Source organism: Gorilla gorilla, chromosome 9, assembly GCF_029281585.2.
Source record: "Gorilla gorilla gorilla isolate KB3781 chromosome 9, NHGRI_mGorGor1-v2.1_pri, whole genome shotgun sequence".
Classification (NCBI taxonomy): Eukaryota; Metazoa; Chordata; class Mammalia; order Primates; family Hominidae; genus Gorilla; species Gorilla gorilla.
Window position 1 is genome coordinate 42,402,892 of NC_073233.2, and position 23,128 is coordinate 42,426,019.

General features: G+C 44.6%; 1 protein-coding gene across 2 annotated transcripts in view; it reads left to right on the forward strand.

The window, feature by feature from the left end:
• LDLRAD3 (low density lipoprotein receptor class A domain containing 3) overlaps positions 1 to 23,128 on the forward strand; it is a 286,928-nt gene that overhangs the window by 92,917 nt on the left and 170,883 nt on the right. The gene's annotated exons all lie outside the window — the stretch shown is intronic.

Here is a 23,128-nt window from a genome sequence, read left to right on the forward strand (position 1 = left end):
CCTCTTCAGTTTGTCTCTGCAGAGTGATCTTGGCCATGGTGCCCTGTGTGGTTGTCCTCCTGGGTGCCCTGGTAGGTAGGAAGCATGACTGACAAGTGGTGGGCACAGGGTTGTCTCACAGGGGATTGCCTTGAGACCACATGACTGGACGATGGTTCCTGGCTCTTTCGTGTGCTTTGGGCACCAGGCCACGTGGCCTGTCTGACAGGAGAACTATGTGTCCTGGCTCTGAGCCTGCTGTCTCCCTGGTAGCCAGCTGAGGAAATAGCTGAAGACAGGTTAATCATTTGAACTTTTTTTTTTTTTTCCCTGAAACGGAGTCTTGCTCTGTCACCCGGGGCTGGAGTGCAGTGGTGTGATCTCGGCTCACTGCAACCCCCACCTCCCGGGTTCAAGCGATTCTCCTGCCTCAGCCTTCTGAGTAGCTGGAGTACAGGCACCCACCACCGTGCCCAACTAATTTTTGTATTTTTATTAGAGACAGGGTTTTACCATGTTGGCCAGGCTGGTCTCAAACTACTGACCTCATGATCCGCCCACCTCAGCCTCCCAAAGTGCTGGGATTACAGGCATGAGCCACTGTGCCCAGCCAGTCATTTGAATTTTTAACATATTTCTGACCGGAATTTGGGGCCCAGTCTATTGACGCATGGGAAGGGGCACTGGCTTTGGAGTTCACACACCTCTGGAGCAAGCTGCCCCCTCTGAAACTGGTCCTTCGCCCATCCAAGGGGTCCCGTATCCCCAATGCCTGCTCCTGCCCTTCAGAGAAGTTTTTCGGATGGGAAAATTGGGGGTGTGTTATTTGGGGAGAATATTTCATACTGCTTGTTGCATATGATATTTCTGAATTGATCACTATACACACTGAATTTTTATATTTGCAGAATTGTTTGTTTGTTTGTTTATTGTTTTCCAGCCCAGGCTGGAATGCAATGGCATGATCACAGCTCACTGCAGCCTCGACCTCCTGGACTCAAGTGATCTTCCCACTTTGGCCCCCCTAGTAGCTGGGACCACAGGAGTGCGCCGTCACGCCTGGCTAATGCATTTTTATTTTTTGTAGAGACAGGGTTTCACCATGTTGCCCAGGTTGCTCTTGAACCCCTGAGCTCAAGTAATCCATCTACCTCCGCCTTCCAACGTGCTGGGATTACAGATTACAGATGTGAGCCACCAAGCCCGGCCTGCAGAATTATTTTTTAAAAGTATTATTATGTCTATTTTAGCTTTTCTCTGTTTCTAACATGGCCTCAGAATTACTAGAGCTATAACATTAGTAATCTGAGCAAATGACATAGTATGTTTGAGCTCTGTCATCTGTCTGGTTTTGAGGATTTATTAAACACTGTACAAGTGTGCCAAGTTACCATTTTTGAGATACGGTGTATATTTCAACTTCGGCACATACGGATTGTTGTTAGCTGACCTGGGAATGTTTGGCGCATGATCAGTTTCTGAAAGAACGCAGGATTAAGGAGTTGATTCCTAAATTGTATGCCCAGCTTTGTCAATAACAGCTGTGTGATATTAGTTCATTCTATGGCATTCTGTGTCCTGTCACTCCAGTCTCACGATTTTAGAATTCATGCTCAAACTGGAAGACATGGTGGAGAGCAAATGTTTTTTAAAAAGATGTTGCCGGCAGCTGCCTGGAGCTGCTTGGTTTGGTTTGGAACAGGCTCATTCTTGGCTATTCTCCATTATTTTTTTCCCCTGACTTCCTACCCTTAGCCCCCAAGTGTGGTGGAGGTTTGAGTGGCATTTATTTAGTCCTTTGAGCAAAACATAATTAAAAAACCATGCACCCCAAACATACATTAACCTCTCTCTGTAGCCCTTCTTTTTTTGTCTTTAAATCGTGAAAACAGAACATTAGAAAGTTTAGACAGTAGAGGGAAGGAGAAAAAGTCCCTTTTCTAAAACAAATTCTACTTTCATTTAAAATTTCTTTCTTTTTTTTTTTTTTTTTTTAGACGGAGTCTTGCCTCTGTCACCCAGGCTGGAATGCAGTGGCGTGATCTCGGCTCATTGCAAGCTCCGCCTCCCGGGTTCACGCCATTCTCTTGCCTCAGTCTCCCGAGTAGCTGGGACTACAGGCGCCCGCCACTACGCCCGGCTAATTTTTTGTATTTTTAGTAGAGACGGGGTTTCACCGTGTTAGCCAGGATGGTCTGGATCTCCTGACCTCGTGACCCGTCCGCCTCAGCCTCCCAAAGTGCTGGGATTACAGGCGTGAGCCACCGCGCCTGGCCTAAAATTTCTTATATATTCCCTTTCAGCTTAGGAGTTGAGGGTGTGAGCTCTTGAGAAGGCCGATTTGTGTCAAAATCAGAGCCCTTCTTCCCCCTTAGGGGGCTGTGTGATCGTGGGAAACTTACCAGAATGTTCTAAACTTTAGCCTTTGGGAGGTTTAAAGAGAATTCTTTAACCTCCTGGTGCCTCAATTTCCTCCTCTCCAAAATGGGGGTAATAAGGCTTCTGATACTTAACAATGTTGTGAAATTTTAACCTGTATGAAGCACGCAGCACAGTGCCTGTATACAGTAAGTGGCTTGTAAACATTAACTATTATTGGTTAAATCTGTATCAACTATTTTATTTGGTCGTTGTCATGGGGAAATACAGTTCAATTACCTGCTTTTTTCTACTTAACATTAGAGGCCCTTGGCCACATTCTATATTGAGGATTCACAGTTGTTTTGGGAGGCTGCCTAATGCTCTGTCAAGTAGTGACACTGTAACTTAACCATCCACCTATGTTTCAGTCTCTTCTGTTTTCAGTCTCTTCTGCACTTTTACTTCTGCTGGTCAAAATGTTTAGGATCATTTAAAGAACTTATGCATAACCAGACAGAAATATACAATGGTTTCAGCCAGAGTCAGGGTGGACAGGGCTGAAGTCTCCAGGGTGACCAACTTGACCACCTTTTCAAGGATGATGGAAACGGCTGATGTGGAATTTCTGCTGCCTTCCCGGAGGGAGGGAGACTGGTTCTGTGTCTTGCTTATGAGCTACAAAGCCCTTTCTCTGATTCTTTGGAGCAACTGGGTACTTAAGGGGAGGTGAGTGAAGGTGGCAGTGTTCTCGCCTCGGGGAGGTGATTACTTCAAGTGCCCTGTGGAGCTTTGGCATTGGGAAGATAATACGCTTCTTAAAAAAGAGAGAATTCTTGCCCTTTTCAAAGGGCAAGAAAGAGCCTGGAGAGGTGTGTCATGGTGGGATATGAGGCAGTGAGCAGCTCTTCTGTATCCACAGCAGAGGAAGGATTTTTACCAGACAGGAAGATTCTTTTTTTTTTTTAATCGTGACGGTAATAAGATCACATATGTAAAAATTGAGGGCAGAGAAGGAGGAAAAGCGTCCGTACTCAGATCCACTATTGGCATCCAGGAAGTTCTCATTCAGGCTTTTCCCCAGTGTAATCGCCAGGGGTGTACAGTTTTATATTTTGACATTTTCTCATGTAACATTTCAACCTGTTAACAGTTTTTCTGTATCTCCCCCCATTTTGCTCTTTATCATTTTTAGTGCCATTAACTTGCTATAATATGGTTTATTTACACGTAATTTGGCATTTCTCTTCTTTCCAGTTTTCCACTATGGGAAACAGTGCTCACTTGTGAACAGGAGGGTGGACATGACTTTCCCTCTGTTTTGAGAAATTTGCTTAGGCTAAATTCTCAGAATTAAAATTACTGGGTTGGAGGGAAGGCGCCTTTTCTGGCTCTTGACACCGACTGCCGACTTGTTTTGCTAAAGGTTTGCACCAGTTTGTTGGCAACATGTGAAAACTATGACTTTATTTTAGTCTTGGCAGCCCTGGGTAACATCTTTAAAAAATATTTTTCTGGTTAATTTAATAATTGAAAAGTTACTTTTTTTAATTAAAAAAAATTATCTAGCCAGATTGAGTGTTTTCCCTTACCTCTAGTTACTAGTTTTATTTCTTTGTGAGATACCTATTGATGGACTAATATTAATTTCCAGCTGAGTTAAGACATTAGATTTTCTGCCTCTTGAATCTGTAGAAGAGGCTCATTTTGGGACACTTTGAGTATATTTCTGTTCTTGGTTAGTGGAGTGCCCTCAGTGATAGTTTTATCCAAATAACTTAAAAAAAAAAAAAAGGAATAAAGATAATGTTTTACAAAAATGAGGAAGCTCCATGGAAGTCCTGATTATGAGGAGAGCTTATTAGAGCTTCCTCTAGGCCACACTATCCCAGGCATTTTACATTCTATTGATTCATTTGATTATTGGGGAAGCCTTATTAGTAACGGGCTGGTGTCATCTCCAGATGAGGAAATTGAGCAGTAGAGCGATTACATGGAGCTTGCCTGTTGGCCCAGAAAATAAGTCTCCATAACCTTCCTCCATCAGAGATCCCCAGTGGGGGCTTTCAGTCTTTTTCTCTAGGTATCTGTTACCCTGCTGAAATGGAATCTTACTGCTATCATGACATATTATCATGTCAAACCTGCTTTTTAAAAAGATTCTAAAAACGTCGATAATGGTTTCTTATAGAAATGAATATTTACATGGCTGTTAGTCCTGGGAGTCTCTGAAATGTTTTTCTTGAAGAGACTGTCCTTTGATTAGTGCTCCCCTCTGTAATAAAGCAGCAGTCCAAATTTCCAGAACCCACAGGGGACCAGGGGTCAAGAGCCTTAAGGTCTTTTTCCAGTTCTGTGTTGATTTTAGCTGCTGTCTCTCCGTGTTCTAACCAAGTGGTTGAGGGGATCCTGAATGTTTGGGGTCGTCTTCCCAAGGCGGTTCATTTTCTTCTTTGGAAAGTTACACTGATTGATGTCTTTGACTTTGCATGTACAGACCTGGCCCTTTATGTTTGGTGGGCATGTTTGGTGGGGGGTGTGGAGGAGGGATAAATTTGAGGACTTTGTTAAATGATAAAATATTAACGAATCTCCAAATCCAGAGATAGAAAAGTAGGTGCAAAAATGGGATTTGAATTTTACTTGCTTTTACTGTTCCTGATCGTTTCTTGAACATGTGTTATTATTGCTCTAGTGTAAAGGCATAAATCCATGAGATAGGGTTGAGAGGGCAAGTTTGGGCAAATGATCACCACGAAATATAAGAGCAGGAAAGCTGGGGTTGAGATTGTTCAGGCTCCATACTCTTCCTCTTTTCCTTTTTAGCATCTGCCTCGTCTTCTGCCTCTAGGTGGTGCCACCTATATTTTCTTTTAACCTTGCACTACAGGGCAAGTAGAGATGTGGGGAAAAAGTTGGATTCTGAGTTATCCTTTACCTTTTCTAAGCTTTACCAGGAATTCAGCTGTTTCTCTAGGGCACCTGATGCCGGCTCCACACACAAAATGCCTCTGGAAATCAGGAAGCTTTCATAGGATGGATAGAGCTTGCTGCTTCTCTTGGGCCGTTCTGTCATTTCTCAAAGAAGGGGATGTGTTGGCTGATGAGCTGTGGCTTAGAAAGGCAACCTGTCAGTCATTGTGTGCAGCTGCAGTGGGCTCAGTTCTCCCCATCACTCTGTAGAAAGCAGAACTGGCACAACACTATCATTTTGGGTTGAATTATAGCCCAGCCTTCCCCCACAATTTTCCTGTGTTGAAGTCCTAACCCCCAGTATTTCAGAATGTGACTTTATTTAAAGATGGAGTTTTATAAAGGTAACCAAGTAAAAATGAAGTCGTTAGGTGGGTCCTAATCCAATACGACTGGAGTCCTTATGAAAAGGGGAAATTTGGAAGCAGAAATATGTACAGAGGGAAGATGATGTGAAGACTTGGAGCAAGAAGACAGCTGTCTACACTCCAAGGAGAGGGCCCGGAACAGATCCTTCCATCATAGCCCCCAGAGGGAATCAACCCTGCTAACACCTTGATTTCAGACTCCTGGCCATCAGAACTGTGAGACAGTGAATTCTGTGGTTGAAGCTGTCCAATTTGTGGTACTTGGTTATGGCAGCCCTAGCAAACTAATACGACCATCAAACTATCTCCTTTGTTTAAAAAAAAAATTATTATAGGCTGGGCATGGTGGCTTATGCCTGTAATCCCAGCACTTTGGGAGGCCAAGGTGGGCAGATCATTTGAGCCCAAGAATTTGAGACCAGCCTGGGCAACATGGTGAAATCCTGACTCTACTAAAAATACAAAAATTAGCTAGATGTGTTGGCGGGAGCCTGTAATCCCAGCTACTTGGGAGACTGAGGCACAAGATTTACTTGAACCTGGGAGGTGGAGGTTGCAGTGAGCTGAGACTGTGCCACTGCACTCCAGTCTGAGTGACAGAGTGAGACCCTATCTCAAAACAAACCCCAAGAATTATTATATAGTGAATGATAGCTTCCTGCAGCTGTCTAACAGGCTGACATCTGCAGACATCCTGCTTTCATTTTTTTCCTTTAACAATTTGCAAGTAAGAATCTCACTGTTATGGGTCAAATTGTATCTTCCAAAAGGATATAGGATATGTTGAAATCCAAACCCCCGGTATCTCAGAATGTGACTTTATTTGGAAATGGGGGTCCTTGTGGATGTAATTAGTTAAGATGAAGTTGTACTGGAGTAGGGTGGGCCCTTAATCGAATGTGAATGTTGTCTTTATAAGAAGATAATATGAAGCTATGAGGGAAGAAGACCATGTGACAACAGAGGCAGAGACTGGAGGGAGGCACCTGCAAGCCAAGGAGTGCCAAGGATTGGCTTTCTCGTATGAGTGAGATGTCCGGTTTTTTTTCTGCATCTTGGTTCTTGGCAAGCCACTGCTAGCCAAGGGCTGAATTCCAAAGGCCTTCTGAAGGAGTTGAGCCTCAGAAAACATAACTGGCACTCTGAAGGGTCTAGAGAATATCGTGGTTTAAAGCTCTGTCCATTAAACACTTCAGAATGAAAAGACATGCTCTTTCACAGCGCTTATGGTGTGCAGGAAATCCAAGACCTATGTATATTAGTGTTGCTTCTTTTCTCATTGAGTCATTCTGTTTGTATTTGGTTTTTAAATGTCTCACCTAATTCCTGGCATGATCCTCACTTCACTAAATTTCTTTAGTCTTAAATGCAAAACCATTAATGCTATGGTTAAGAACAGGGGCTTTGGGCCCAGGCAGTACTGAGTTCTCCCCCCAGCTTCCATTTATGACCTGTGCAGCCCCGGGGCTTACCATGCACCTATTTTCTCATCTGTAAAATGGAGATAATAGCAGTGCCTATCCCAGAGATGTGATATTTCAGGGGTGATGTTTCAAACATCTAGTAAGTGCTGTGTCCAGGCCCTAAGCCAGTTAGAAAGGACTGGATTTAAACAATAGGTATTGTTTCCTGGTGCAGAGAAGGTGAAGATCAGCTCTGTGAGTCTGACATGAGCTAATATGAGGCTTGTAGCTGGTGCCTGGTGTGAGTTAAGCATTCAGTGAATGCTAGCTGACCCTATTCCCTCAAACACATGTATACTGGTGACATTTCCTGGCCAGCGCAATGCTGGGAGTTATTACTCCCCTGTTCCCAACACCTCCATCCTCCACTTCCGCTTCCCACACCCGGTCTTTTCTTGCTCTTAGTTTGAGAGCCTGTGCCACAGAAACACCTTCATCTGCTAGGCCAGTATCTGCTTTTCACTGTCCAGTCTTGGACACACATTCATGAGCTCACATGGAATAGCTTTTAGCTTAGAGCTCCAGGGAGCCAGCCAGATGCCCAAACTGGTGCAAAAGGGAAGGAAACAAACATTTGAGGGGCTGAGGTGAGCCAGGCTCTTGAGGTTGCAGGGAAGGAAGCTTGGAGGTACCTCTTCTGCATTCAGATGGGGACCTATGTCTTAATGGTCCTGCAGTGGGCGCCCACCCCCAGAGTGGCTGCCATCCGCTGTTCTCAGCTCTGCTGGAGCCCTGCACAATTAAACACCTAAGTGGATTTTAATGACGATATTTTGCTTCAGCGCTCAGGCTTCTCAGCCTCCATGAGTATGTAGTGTTTTCCACCTTCACCACACTGGCCTGAAGTCAGCACCACTCCCTATGGCCTTCAGCATTGTAGGCCTAGAACTTGCAAAAATTACTGTCTTCCTGACCCCGTCTTGCCACTCCAGATGTGCTCTTTGTGCTTCGTGGCCTATCATGAGGACAGACTTTCAGTTCAGATGTTGGAATCACAGCATGAAGTTTCAGGTGGGCATCTGATAGGCACCCACCTACATATGGACGTTTCCAGGTTGTCAGGCTACACTTAACATGGGTTTGACTGTACTCAAACTTTTCTTAAAGGCCCCTGGTAGATTTTTGAAGATGTTGGTAATTTTACACTAAGTGGAGGAAGTACAAAGTGCTCCAAATCTTTCTGGTTTTATTAGTTTCCTAGGGCTGCTGTAACAACATACCACAAACTGGGTGGCTTAGAACAACAGATATTTATTCTTTCACAGTTCTGGAGGCTAGATGTCTAAAGCAAGGTGTCGGCCCGGCCGTGGTTTCTCTGAAGGTTCTAGGGGAGGATCCTTCCTTGCCTTGTCCTCACTTCTACTGATTTGCTGTCTGATATACTTTGGTCACTGATTTGCTGTCTGATATGGTTTGGCTCTGTGTCCCCACCCAAATCTCACCTTGAATTGTGATAACCCCCATGTGGTCATGGGCGGGACCTGGTGGGAGGTAATTGAATCATGGGGTGGGTTTTTCCTGTGCTGTTCTCATGATAGTGAATAAGTCTCACGAGATCTGATGGGGTTTTTTTTTTTCATTTCAAAAAATTTATTTCAGTAGTTTTTGAGGAACAGGCGGTTTTTGGTTACATGGTAAGTTCTTTTTAAATTTTATTTTAAGTTCTGGGATACATGTGCAGAAAGTGCAGGTGTGTTACATAGGTATACATGTGCCATGATGGTTTGCCACACCCATCAACCTGTCATCTAGGTTTTAAGTCCCGCGTGCATTAGGTATTTGTCCTAATGCTCTCCCTCCCTTCGTCCCCCACCCCCAACAGGCCCCAGTGTGTGACGTTCCCCTCCCTGTGTCTATGCATACCCATTGTTCAGCTCCCACTTATGAGTGAGAACATGTGGTGTTTGGTTTTCTGTTCCTGTGTTAGTTTGCTGAGAATGATGGCTTCCAGCTTGATCCATGTCCCTGCAAAGGACATGAACTCATTCTTTTTTATGGCTGCATAGTATTCCATGGTATATATGTGCCACATTTTCTTTATCCAGCCTGATCTGATGGTTTTATGAATGGGAGTTCCCCTGTACCAGCTCTGTTGCATGCCGCCATGCAAGACGTGGCTTTGCTTCTCCTTTGCCTTCTGCCATGATTGTGAGGCCTCCCCAGCCATGTGGAACTGAGAGTCCAATAAACCTCTTTTTCTTTATAAATTACCCAGTCTCAGGTATGTCTTTATTAGCAGCATGAGAACAGACTAATACACTGTCCATCCTTGTGTTCTTTGGCTTGTAGATACATCACTCCGTCTCTGCCTCCATCATCCCATGGTTCTCTCCCTGTGTCTCTTTGCTTCTTTGTCCAGATTTCTTTTTTAAGGACACTGATCATTGGATTAGGACCCACCCTAATCTAGTATGACTTTATTTTAACTTCATTATATCAGCAAAGACCCAATTTCCAAATATAAGGTCACATTCACAGGTCCCAGGGCACTGTTCAACCTGCTACACTGGGTAAATATTGAGGAGGTAAAGCTCCCAGTGACCAGCAGCTACCACTGGAGGAGGCCTTTGCAAACTTAGCTGCCTGGTGGTCCCCAAGCTGTGTGGATGCTCACTGCATTCACTTGGGGAATATCGCTGTTAATTGTTTTACCTCTGCCTTTGTAGCATGGTGGTTATGGAACAGAACCAAGTGTGTCAATAAAGCAGGAAGGGTGATTCAAATGAGAAAATAAATAAATAAATATATATATTTTAAAAGTCAGGTGGATGTACTTTTTTCTTCTATAATCTGATGCCTTCATTTGGCCATTTCCATAATGTGAGGATACTCTAAATGCTAGTTAGTGTGTATGGCAGTCTGTGAAAGTTCTGTGCTTTTAGTAGCCCTGGGGCTGGAGGGGGCTGCTGTGGACTAAGCACACAGTGTCACCAGCTCTCCACTCTCCAGCCCTGTTTGGGACCTGGGAGGGCTCCAACTGGGGGTCCCAGCCAGTTTGGACTGCTGTCAGGTTTTGTTTGTCCTGCACAAGGACACTAAAAACAATAATTAGTTGTCTGTGTTTATAAAGCAAGAGCTTGCACATAAAAATTAGATTATCAGGTTTTCTTGAGAAATCAGATATTAGGCTACTTTTTGCACTCGCAGAGAACCATGTCCATTCTGCATCTTTCATGCATTTCACCGTCTTGATCATTCTAAGGCCTCCAGTGTTTTTTAAATTCCGAGACACACATTTTTTCCCCACATTTTTCAATGGGCTAAGAAAACACAGTGTCCTAATTTAATTGGCAGAGTTGTTTCTTTCTTAGTTGTACATAAAATAGTAGCATGCTTTGCACTCAGTGGCATCTTGGATTCAATGAAATGAACTAATTTTCTCTGATTGTTAGCATATGATATTTCAGCCAACGGTGCTGAACATTTCCAAACAGATAAATGCACCATGTGTGTATGTTTTCCTTTGGGTGCTGTGCTTAGAGGATAGCAGACAGGGTGCAAAGTGAGAAGGACCTGGCTCTGCAGCCAACACTGCCAATATTGAATCCTGACTCCATCATCTGGGAGCTGTGCAACCTACGCAAGGTACTTGGCCTCAGTTTCCTCATCATTCCCATGGCATTTTTGTGAGGGTTAAATGAGCTGAAACCTTGAAACCCCTTCAAACAGCAGCTGGCACAGAGGAAGCACACCATCAACGTCAGCTGTACTCTTCCTGGCAGTGTGGAGATCCCAGCTCTGCCCGTAGCTAGTCACTTCTCTTCTTGGAATCTCAGTTCCTTCATCTGGGAAATGGCAGCAGATGTGAAAAGGGGCAGGGTGAGAATACATATGAAAGTACTGGCTCCTGGTGCATAGCAGGCATTTAATACGATATGCTTTTCCATCTTCTGCCTTCCCCACGGATGCATTGTGCCATGTGAGAGAGAGAGCCTCCAGGGTTGGCGAGAGTTTTTGATCCAGGCTCCTTCCGGTGTCAAAGATGAGCTGGGTGATTCTCCATAGATTCTCCTTTCTAACAGGTGACAGTTCTATTTCAGAAATACTGTGGATGTTCAGGTTTACAGCACATTAGTCAAAATTAGCACCTCCCCTTCCCTGAACCATTTTCAGGAGATGGAATCCAGGGATCTCATGATAGTCTGGTTCTGAGGAGTGGGCTGGGGGCAGCCTAGGATGGGGAGCCCCACTCCAACTACAATGCTGTCGAGTTCCCATTGACACCCCCACCCCCTGCCCAGGAGGTGAGAAGAATCAGACTATCTACCTGGGGTCCCGGTGCTCCCTCCCTTGAAGCTGGGACAGAAGACCCAAGACTCTGGTTGGGAAGAAGTTGAGTCAGGTCTATTGAGATAAGGCTTCCTGGAGCCTAGAGAAAAACTGAGAAGAACTTATCCAATTAAGTATCTCCCAGGAGAAGAGTGACTGTTTCATTTTCTGAAGTGACTAAATCCCCCATTTCTTAGAACGTTTGTTTCATTATTTAGTTAAGTCTCCTATCACATATCCCTGCTGGTGCCATTCTAATCCTATTCTGGTGGTGATGGGGGGACTTGGACGGCATCTGCAAGAATCCCACCAGGCCTCTTCCATCTCCCTTGGTCCCTCCTAGGTGATAGCAGCTGTTGTTTGGGACCTGCCACTGCTTTCTTGGAAACTACCAATTTAAATGCCAATATTGTCACCAGCTGAGAAGTGAGTGGTATGGAGTCGTCTTAAAGTTGTCTTTTAAACCAATTCTTTTGCACAAATATCAGCTTCATTCCATCTCGCCAGTCTTCTTCCCCACTTCCAGAGAGCTTCATTATCATCAGCACTGTGTGCTCCCTTTTCTCTGCTTGCAAGGGGAGAATCTTAATGAAATAACTCTGAGCTGGGGGGCAGGGGTCGTGTTTCTGTGTTTCTGGAATGAGTGTGGTCAGGTTGCCTGGGCCCCTGTCATTCCAGCATGCTCTCATTGCCAGGACTTGGCTGTAACTGCAAAATATAGTCAGTGGTAATACGCTTGGTAATGGCTAATAAAATTTAAATGGCTGCAAAATCACAGAACATCAAAAAAAATTTTCTCCTGGCACATCCAGACAAATCTTGCTGATCCGAGTTAGGGTATGCAGTCTTTATTTTTATTTTTTAATGCAGACTTGCACTTTTATCTGCAACATAGCTAGTGTGCAGTTGCCAGATTGCTTTTTAAAAAAATCTTGAGACAGATGAGAAAATAATAATTAGAAAAAGAGAATGTGGTGCATTCATATAATGCAGACACATGACCAGAGAGACTCTCTCACTAGTAACACTTGAATATTTTCTAAAGGTTGGGAGTGGGAGGAGATGGGGGTAGAGAATCTTTGAAGTCAAAAGGTAACTGCATACCCCTCTTTAGAAAGCATTTCAGAAACTTTTAGCTTTTGACATGGTTAATGTCGTGTCCTTTTCTCAGATCACTACAAGAGGAGTCACATAAAATGTAGGGAATGTCTTAGGTCTGAAAGGCTGTTGGGTGTTCTAGAATCAGTGATTGGAAGGCAAAGGACTCAGGTAGGTTACATTGCAAGTATTCCATGTTCTATAGCACTGCAGAGCTTTAGGTTAATTTCAAATTAAAATACAGTCCTTACTCCCCTGAAAAGGCATCATTTGCATGTACCTGAGTTACTTATTTCTATTATCCATGCCCTTCATTTTGGTGGGATAAGGGTGGAGAGGCAAAAACTCAGTGTCTCAGATTCTCCATGAGATTTAAATATGCAGGATCTGAAGACCATCTTGGCTCCTGCTGTGTCCTGTCAAGTGAAGGGTTGTTTGCCTCTCCTGCTCTTTCAGGATCTAGCAATAAAGCCTGTGATGTTTACTGACCTCTGAGAGAGAGGTGAGGAGAATAGACCCGAGAATTTTGTTTATTTGGAGAGAGGAGGGAGAGAGGCCATCCTGTTGCTTTCTTGAATCACATAGAGAGCTAAGAGAGAATGCTTCAAAGATGGATTGGACACTGTTGGAGGAGTAAGTGATTGTGGTAAGGAGGTTTCCATGATCTATGTTTTCCCTCAGCTGTTTTGAACATTTTAGCCAATGACGAGTGAACTGTAGCAGGATCCTGCTGGTAGCTGTATGTATGTTCCTGAGTCTGTGCAAGCCCATCACCATCACTCTGCTGCATGTCTGTAGACCTTGTCCTGTTGAACCCTGGGCAGTGCCTGCTTTTTGATGCTCAGACCACATATTCAGATTGTTGTTGGTCCCCAGGCAGCAGGGCAGGCAGTCTGGTGGGCCACTGAGTGAAGCTGTTGGATGACAGGGAGCAGATGGCCCTGATGCGGAACATGGTGGGTCTCTGCCACTTGTCTGACATTAAAATCCAAACTAGGGCTGTTCCCAGTTCCCTGGAATGGAGGCCCACTGGCCAGTCTGATGCTGTTAAGGGAAAGTTGAGTGTAGTTCAGTGGTGACAGTGCTGGCTGCCTTGATTCAAGACCTGACTGCTGCATCCTCTCTATTTCTCGTCACTACTGGCACTCAGAGCCTATACTGAGTGTCCCTTTAGATGGATGTAGAGTTGAAGACCCTCTGCTTTATTTTTTTCATTTAATCTTCTCAGAGTGACAGTATCTTAATCCATTCAAATACCACTAACTGGGTGGCTTATAAACAGCAACACTTATTTCTCTCAGTTCTGGAGTGGGAAAGTCCAAGACCAAGGCACTGACAGATTTGGTGTTTGGTGAGGGCTCACATCCTGGTTTGTGGACAGCCGTCTTCTCACTGTGTCCTCATATGGTGTAAAGGATGCTTGAGCTCCCTTGGGCCTTTTTCATAATGGCACTAATCTCATTAATGAGGGCTCCACCCTCATGATCTAACCAGCTCCCAAGAGCCCTGCCTCCTATTATCATCAGATTGGAGACTAGGGACTCAACAGAAGAATTTCAGGAGGACAAAAACATCCAGTCCATTGCAGGGTGGAAGGACTTTCATGGAAAAAGAAAGCCTAAATATAGCCCTGAGGGTAAAGAAACAAGAGGATGCTGCATATTTAGGCTTGTTTATGGTGATTCCTATGGCTGGTGGGAAGGGAGAGGAAAGGTTTCAGGGGCACCTAGAGAAGTATGTGGTGGGTCAGTCAGGCAGGGCCACATAAGCCAAGGGAAGGAAGTAGCCATGTGCTTAGTGGTCAACATGGTTGAGAGCATTGGCGCCAAAGTGGGATGAGTGAGTCAAATCATGCTCTACCTCTACCTAGCTGTGTGATCCTGGGCAAGTTACTTAACCTCTCTGTACCTCAGTTGCCACATCTGTAAAATGAGATAGGAATAGTTCCCGTGTCACGGGCTGGTGAAGATTAAATGACTCTCTGGAAAGCTCTTAGAACAACACCTGCTCCACAGTAAGCATTCAATAAATGTTTGTTGCAGTTCTTGACATTACTTCATGCTTTAAATTCTCCTGTATAAAAGTTATGGTAAAAAAAGTTGTAAACGCTTGCCTGCTATCATCTGTCAGTCACCAGACTAACCATAATGACACGACTCATAAATTTTCAGAATGAATAAAGGAGTACTGGAGTGTTATCTTGGTGGCTCAGCATGGTGCTACCAAACAAAAAGAAAGAAAAGAAAAAGAAAAAGAAAAGTGAAACAAACTAAGTTTTGAGTTGTCTCTCGAATAACCACAAAATAAAGGGCTAAGCTCTTTGCCACCTTGGGCTCCTGGGCTCTTAGGGACAGTGCCCAACCAGTACTTTGTAAACTGTGCTTGATGGGTCACCTTACTCATTTGTTAATGCAGATTTGGGGATGACTCAAAAGCTGCTGGAATAGAATTCTTAGAAACAGAGTGGAGCCCAGGAATCTGCATCTAAACAAGCAGCCCAGGGGAGTCTGGTGCTCACTGAATTTTGAAACTCATCTGTCATAGGACTAGACTGAGTCTCACTGAGTAAGGAAGTTGGTTGGACAAATCTTACATTGCCAGCCTCTTTTGATGTCTGGGTAGGGGGAATGTTCAGCAGAGCGTTCCTTCTGCTAAGTCCAGGCAGATGCATTGCAGTTAGTATGGTGGCCTGAAAAGCAAACTGTTTTGAACAGGGGGTGCTAAGTAATGGGATGGCGACATGATATGGGTTATTGCTTTGTTTTGCTTTTAAAGTTCTTTCATGCGTATTATCTCCTAAAGAAATCAAATAGATCGCAGATGCTCTTGTTGCAATGCCCATGAGAGGAAATGACTTTATCTGAGCCAGAAATGAAATTCTCAGCAAGAGACACCTGTCTGTTGGAAATTTCAACAAATATTGCCAATAAGATTATATCCCTGTTAACAGTGGGTATCTCTGGAAGGTGGGATAATGATAATTGTTCATTTCTAACATCATCTTATTTTTGCATGGGAGGCGGTGTGTGGAGTGCTTGAAAATACACGAGCTTGACAGAGGCCAACCTGGGTTTGTCCTAGTTCCTTTGCATACTGGACACATTATTTAATCTCTCTGTGCTTCAGTTTCCTCATCTGTGAAATAGGGAAATAATAAAATAGTATCTACCTCCTAGAGTTTAAATACATTTATACCTGTTAAGTGTTTAACAGGTATTAACAATGCTTGACCCTTCTTAGTTGTTGAAAAGAATTAGCTATAGTTATTAACAATGTCATCTTTAAGTACATGCAACTGGTAGTCCTTTGACCATAAAGAAAAATTAAAGCATAAAGAGAAATGCTGCCCAGGTCCTAGAAGCTGATGTGTGAAGGGTCTAGCATATCTGTCATAAGGACCAATCGGGATTTGCTAAGACCCACCCAGCTCTCTGATTTGGGGTCTGATTTTTTTTTTTTTAATCTCTGCAGTGAGGAGTAGGACTCCTATCTGTTTTTCTAACTGTACTTCTTGGAGTGCCAAAGGGAGAAAGGAGAGCACCTGAGCCATGGGGGCTTGGAGCATGGACTCTTGTCCTTGCCGAAAACAAAGCAGCTACAAGTCTATTTTGTAAAAAATATCTATTGGGCCTGAGATTTGATTTTCACAGAGGCTTCTGTGGTAAACAGACAAAAGAGTTGATTCCTACTGGACTTGCTCTCTAAGCAGCCTTTTTTTTCTTTCTTTTTTTAAATCTCATTTTGACATCTGTGATTCCAAAGACAGCACCGTAATTGTCTTTTTTCAGAACAGCTCACTTCCAACTATCATAGCATGAGAGTACTCAGAAATTTATTTCTCATAATGAGCCAAAATCTCTCTGCAACTCTTTAAAGGTAGCTGTGGAGCGCCTTACGTGCTAATGAGCCCCCTGTTAATAGAAATGCTCAGGCTTGTGATGGTTTCAGCTGCCAGCTTCACTCATGACTGGCTGTGTTGTACGGCTGGGTAAGTCTCGCCACCTGTCCAAGAAATAAATATGAGGATGTATGCAAAGTGCTTGGTACAGTGCCTGGTAGACATAAGCCTTGGCTGCCACTAGCAGCAGCAACACTACTGTTCTAACAATCAGAAGTGACTGGTGCACATCTGCTTGGAATCCTCTTCCCGTGACCCCAGAAGAAGAGACTTATGTTCATGGTTAAGGATAATTTTTAGATGATGCCATTAAGATCTCTCTTCAGTGCCCTTGACACTGCGAATGGGCCATGCACCATTAGGAGATGGGGCCTTTCATAGTTACTACAGGGGCTACCTGGAAACATTGTGTGAGCACCTCCAAGAAGTTGTGGACATGTGACTCTTATAAGGAGTCACCCTAATGCTAGCAGTTAGCTATGCCCACAGACAAGGTGATGGATGGGGTTCCCTAGAGTCCATCAATCCTGCACTCTTCCCTTTGCCCTGTAGGGTATATTTCAGAAGAAAACATAAACTGTGGATTGTATAATCATCCTCTGATGCAAACCAAACTTTGGCAAGTGCAAACGATTATGAAAACAATGCATATATGAAACACACTTTCCCTGCGCTCTGTGTTTAACGTCCCAGGTTGTGTGCCAGGTTTCCCCCCCATTTTCTGCATTTCAGAAATATTTTGTTTTTCATTCCAGACAGTGGGAGTACAAAGGCAGATTTGTGTCATCACTTAATTTGTTAATTCTGCCAGGATTTTTCTCCCACCAACTGGCAATCCTTTTTGAAGTCTTACATTTAAGGCTGGCCTTGAGGAAAATTACATAGGAGCAGCATTGTATTTACCCTTTGTATGACTGCAGGGGATGTGAGTAAAATCAAAACAAAACAAGCAATTTTAAAAACAAAACAGTACTTCTGTGAGTGAATTCCAGAGTAGACTGGTATGCCGTGGCTGAGCAAGGTAGAAGAGCAGCTCTTCTTGACCCTGCATGGAACCTAGAGCATGGGGTTTTACTTTAGTGAGCCTTCTTTTCCTTCTAAATAGAAACATGCGCTCTGGCATCTTCCCAGAGATGCTGGTTATTTACAGGATCGACATCACCCAGTTCTTTGATTTCTCTGCTGATGGAAGAACAGAACTGTAAAACATCATCAACAGAAGCTGCTGCTTAAAAAGAATGAAGATGGATGGATGCATGGATGGATACGTAGATGAATGGGTGGATGGGTGGGTCAGTGGATGGATGGATGGATGGATGGAAGTATGCATGGATGCTTCGATGGATGCATGGATGGATAGATGGAAGTATGCATGGATGCTTGGATGGATAGATGTATGGATGGATAGATGGATGGATGATGGGTACATGAATGGATGGATGGATGGATGGATGGATGGATGGATGGATGGATGTGTGGATGGATGGGTGGATGGATGGATGAATGGATGGATGGATGGATAGATGGATGGGTGGATGAATGGATGGATGGATGCCTGGATGGATGGATGAATGGATGGATGATGGATACATGGATACATGGATGCATGGATGGATGGATGGATGATGGATACATGGATGCATGGATGGATGGATGCATGGATGGATGGATGGATGCATGGATGGATAGATGGTTGGATAATTGGATGGATGGATGCATGGATGGGTAGATGAATGGATGGATGGATGGATGGATGTGTGGATGGATGGATGGATGGATGGATGCATAGATGGATAGTTGGATGGATGGATGGATGAATGGATGGATGGATAGATGGATGGATGGGTGGGTGGATGAATGGATGGATACATGGATGGATGGGTGAATGGATGGATGATGGATACATGGATACATGGATGGATGGTTGGATGAATGGATGGATGGATACATGGATGCATGGATGGATGCATGGATGGATGGATGGATGGATGGATGGATGGATGGATGGATGCATGGATGCATGGATGGATGGATGGATGATGGATACATGGATGCACGGATGGATGCATGGATGGATGGATGATGGATACATGGATGCATGGATGGATGGATGCATGGATGGATGGATGCATGGGTGGATGGATGCACAGATGGGTGCATGGATGGATGGATGGATGGATGCATGAATGGATGGTTGGATGGATGGATGGATAAATGGATGGATGGATGAATGGATGGATGGATGGATGCATGGATGCATGGATGGATGGTTGGATGGATGGATGGATGGATGGGTGGATGGATGGATGGATGGATGGGTGGATGGATGGATAGATGCATGGTTGGATGGATGAATGGATGGATGGATGGATAAATGGATGAATGGATGAATGGATGAGTAGGTGAAAGGTAGATAGATAGATGGGTGGGTCAATGGATGGATGGATAGTTGGGTGGTTGAGTAGGTGGATGGATGAATGGGTAGATTTATGGGCCAATGTGTAAAGACAGAGGCCCTCATTCCACAACCACATGTCCTACTGGAAGCCTTCTCTCCCTTCCTACCAAGGCTAGGTAGATGCCCCTTGTCCCTGCTACCATAGCATTGCCTCTCTCTACATTTGACTTGTAAACAAGAAGATACAGTGAACTGATATAGTTTTCATTTTCCAAGGAATCAGATGCTTCAGTACAGCCAGGAGAAGGCCTGATACACCTTGTTCACTGTTATCCCCACACCAAACAACATTAGCTCCTGCTACATGGGAGATGCTTAGTACACATTTGTTGAATGAATCAATGAAAGAACAGTGACTGTTTACTAGTACTTGTGGGGCAAATCATTGCTTGTATTCTTACATCTGTCTCACTACTGCTGTCTCAGAGCTAGTTTTCTCTTACCAGGAGGCCAGATGGGATTGCTGAGCAAGAATAAGATTGCTTCCATCTGTAACACACACACACACACACACACACACACACACACACACACACTTGTTCTCTCAGCACTTTTAAAGGATCACTTGATTGATTCACTTTAACAGCCTCATATCCTCCCTTTCCACCTGCCCTGACCCCAATTCCTGCTTGTAATTAATTTTTCTTCTGAAGGGAAATATTCTCTCAACTTTTCTCCTTTTTGATTTGGGTCCCAAGGGGTATGAACTCTTGGAGAGTGTTATCCCTCCCTCTCTTTCTCTCTCAGCCCTTGCATAGATGCCTATTATCATCAGTTCAAGCCATGGTATCCAGATATTTTGCTTGGATTTAAAGACCAGAGGCAGAAGCTAATGAAGGGCTTTCATGTTCAGAAACAGAGGGTTCCTGGCAGCCTCACTGGCTTCTCCATTTAATTCCATGGTGCTAGGGGCACTCCCACTGCTTAGCACAGCCTGGGGGACTGGCAGATGGCACTATCGGCCCAGAAGGGCCAGTCTTCCCTGGTTCAGCCATTGCCTGTGCAGCCCCAGTGCCCATGTGCAGGGTAGAAACCACAGCGCTAAAAGACACTTGCCTGTGGTCTTCCTAGTTAGTATACTTTGGTGCAAAGAATGAGCTGTGGGTGAGCACTCTGGCTTTTCTCAGCTGTAGTTTTCTCATCTATAAAGTGGTTCTGTTACCTCCAAGCACCCTTACAACTACAGACCTCTGTAATTTTCAATGGAATGTTCTCTTCCTTGTGAAAATACAGAATGGTTTTCTTGCAGGTGGACCTACACATGTAGGAATGAGTTTGGGTAGCTTTAGGGTTATGCAAAATGGTAGAGACTCTAAGTGAGCCTGTAGTGTAGGGGTTCTGGGGTCAGACAGCTTGCCTTTTTTTTTTTTTTTGAGACAAGAGTCTTGCTCTGTCACCCAGGCCGGAGTGCAGTGGCGTGATCTCGGTTCACTGCAGCCTCTGCCTCCCAGGTTCAAGCAATTCTCCTGCCTCAGCCTCCTGAGTAGCTGAGATTACAGTCATGCGCCACCACGCCCGGCTAATTTTGTATTTTTAGTAGAGACAGCGTTTCACCATGTTGGTCAGGCTGGTCTCGAACTCCTGACTTTGTGATCCGCCCGCCGTGGCCTCCCAAAGTGCTGGGTTTACAGGTGTGAGCCACCGCGCCTGGCCGACAGCCTGCCTTTAAATAGCAACTGAATTTTATATAATAGGCACTGTGCCCAATGCTCTGCATGGATGATCTCATTCAGTCCTCACATCACCTAAGTTCTGCTAGTATCCCCATTATACAGTTGGAGAGTTGAGGCTTAGAGAAGTTAAGTAACTGGCTGAGGCACTTGGGTGGCCTAGCCAAGTTTTGAAAGCAGACATTCTGGCTTGAGTTGAGCCGCTGAACCACTCTGCTGTGTGCCCCCTGTGGGTAAGTGCACACCACGGCAGGTCTGTATGGAGGAGGTTTTCAGGATTCACTTGGAGCTCTGGGAATGCATAAAGTGCAATACTTTCCCATTGCTGCAAAAAGATATTGCATTTTAAATGTCTGAAATCATGATTGACTTAGCTCCTCAGCCCTGAAGGGTGCAGCAGTGGCTTGAAGCATCAGAACCTTGAAGGAGATTTCTTTGAGGAACACTTTGCTATCTCCTGTAAAAATTCGCAGCAAGCATTCTCAGGGCACTCTCCACTAAATATGTCTGGCAGGAGGGTACACGATACCTCTCCCTTCACTCCCCAAATCCTCCCTGTATTGCAGTCCAGAGCTTTTCAAACTTTATATGCATTCAAAAGGCATGGGGGTCTTGGTAAAATGCAGAGTCTGGCTCAGTAGGTATGTGGGGTAAGGCTGATTGAATTTCAAACAACCCCCCAGGTGACTGTTGATGCACTGGTCTGAGGTCTATACTTTGAGCCACAAGGGTCTAGAGTTTATGATTTTCAAGGAGCTAAGCTGGCTGTATCAGAATGACCTAGAGTCTTCAGTAAGCAGCTTCCCAGGACCTTTCTGGGATATTCTCAATCAGGAGGCCTAGGATAGACTCAGGAAGCTGCCAGTGTCCCAGGAACCACACTATGAGAAACGCTGCCTCACTCAGTGGTTCCTGTGATCATCAGGGTCCCTGGTGGATTGAGGCCAACTTGGGAAACATTGATTATTGGGTTTGGGATGGGGCCAGAAGCCCACTTGTATCCTGTTTCGCCAGGGGAGCCTAATCTACACACAGGTTTGTGAATTCCTTGCAGTAATTACTTCTTTACCTCCTCATCTTTCGTCTCTCCCTTGGCCCCAAACTCTTCCTCAAGCTAGTGTCCCACTGGCTCTTGTTCCTTCTCCTTTGTTGTAGCCAGTGTGTGACTCCTTGGCCCTCTGCACCTGGCTTTTGCATCCTCCACAGTAATGTTTTGCTCCAAGAATCTCTTAGTTGTCAGATCCAGCAAATGTTGAAATATGCTATTACTTGGCCTTGAAGCAGTACTGGACACTGCAGACTGCCTCTTTGTCTTCTCTCCTTTGTTTGCTGACATTCTCCCCACTATCTCTTGGCTGCCCTTCTGCCTTCTTGGTCTTCCTCCCTGGATCGTCAATTGCCTGGAAATCAATTCTGACCTTTCCATCTAATACATTTTCCCTTGCTCATTTATTTCCATAAACTGGTGATCCTCAGATATTTTTATTTCCTGAATGATTTTCCTAAACCACACATTTGCGTCACCATTTCCTTGCTTAACGTGGACTCTGGAGCCAGCTGGTCTGGGTTCACATCCTGGCTCTGCCACTTGTCAGCCAAGAAATCTTGTGCAAGTCACTGAGTTCTTTAGGTTGCAGTTTTCTCATCTGGAGGAGGGATGAAGTACCTCATCTCAGTAGAGCGCCCAGCACTGGGGTTGATGCCCTCTGAGCACTCAGGAGATGTCTCTTTGATTTTCCTTTAATCATTAGTAATACGGAGTAGGAATAATAACAACAACCCTCCAGTGGCTCCCAGATTGCACATGAAATCAGGTGTGTCTTAGAGAGCCCTCCTGGCTGGTCCCTCCTGTCTCTTCAGCAGCAGCTCCTTCCCTCCTGCTCTCCGCCCGCCAGCTCTGTCTCACACCCTGGTGCTGTGGCACATGCCATTTCCCTCTGTGCCTCTGTTTTCCAGGCACAACACTGGAATCTTACTGGAGCACTCACACCACTTCCCCCAGAAGCAAAGAGCCACGTCTTCCTTCACGCTTCTGGTCAGTCTTGGGGGTTTTTCTGAAGCATATGACCTACTTTATCAACTCCCATTTGCTTATAGGTCTGTGTCTCTGTCAGATTGCGAGCTCTTTTAAGTTATGCTTGCATCCCTGGCATCGGGTTTGGCTGACACTCATTGTGGACTGTTTGAATGAATGAATGATTGAGTGGCACTGCAAATCAAAACCCAGTCCACTGGTATAGAGGGAGAGCCCTCTGAATGTCTGAGATGATCTTACCTTGTTACATACAAAAACTTAGAAATCCTTCTTGAGTCCTCTGTTTTAGTAATTGCCCACTCTCCGTATTCTAATCCATTAGCAAGCCCAGTCAACTCTACTTCTAAAGCAGTGGGTCTCAGTCAGAGGTGATTTTAACCCTCATAGTCATTTGGCAACGTATAGAGACATTTTTGATGGTCACAATTGGGGTTGCAGCTGGTGTATATGGATAGAGGCTAGGAAAGATGTGAAACACCTTACAATGTATAGGACAGTCACCTCAACAAAGAATTATCCAGCTTTAGTGTGAAGAGTGCTGAGGTTGAGGAACCCTGAT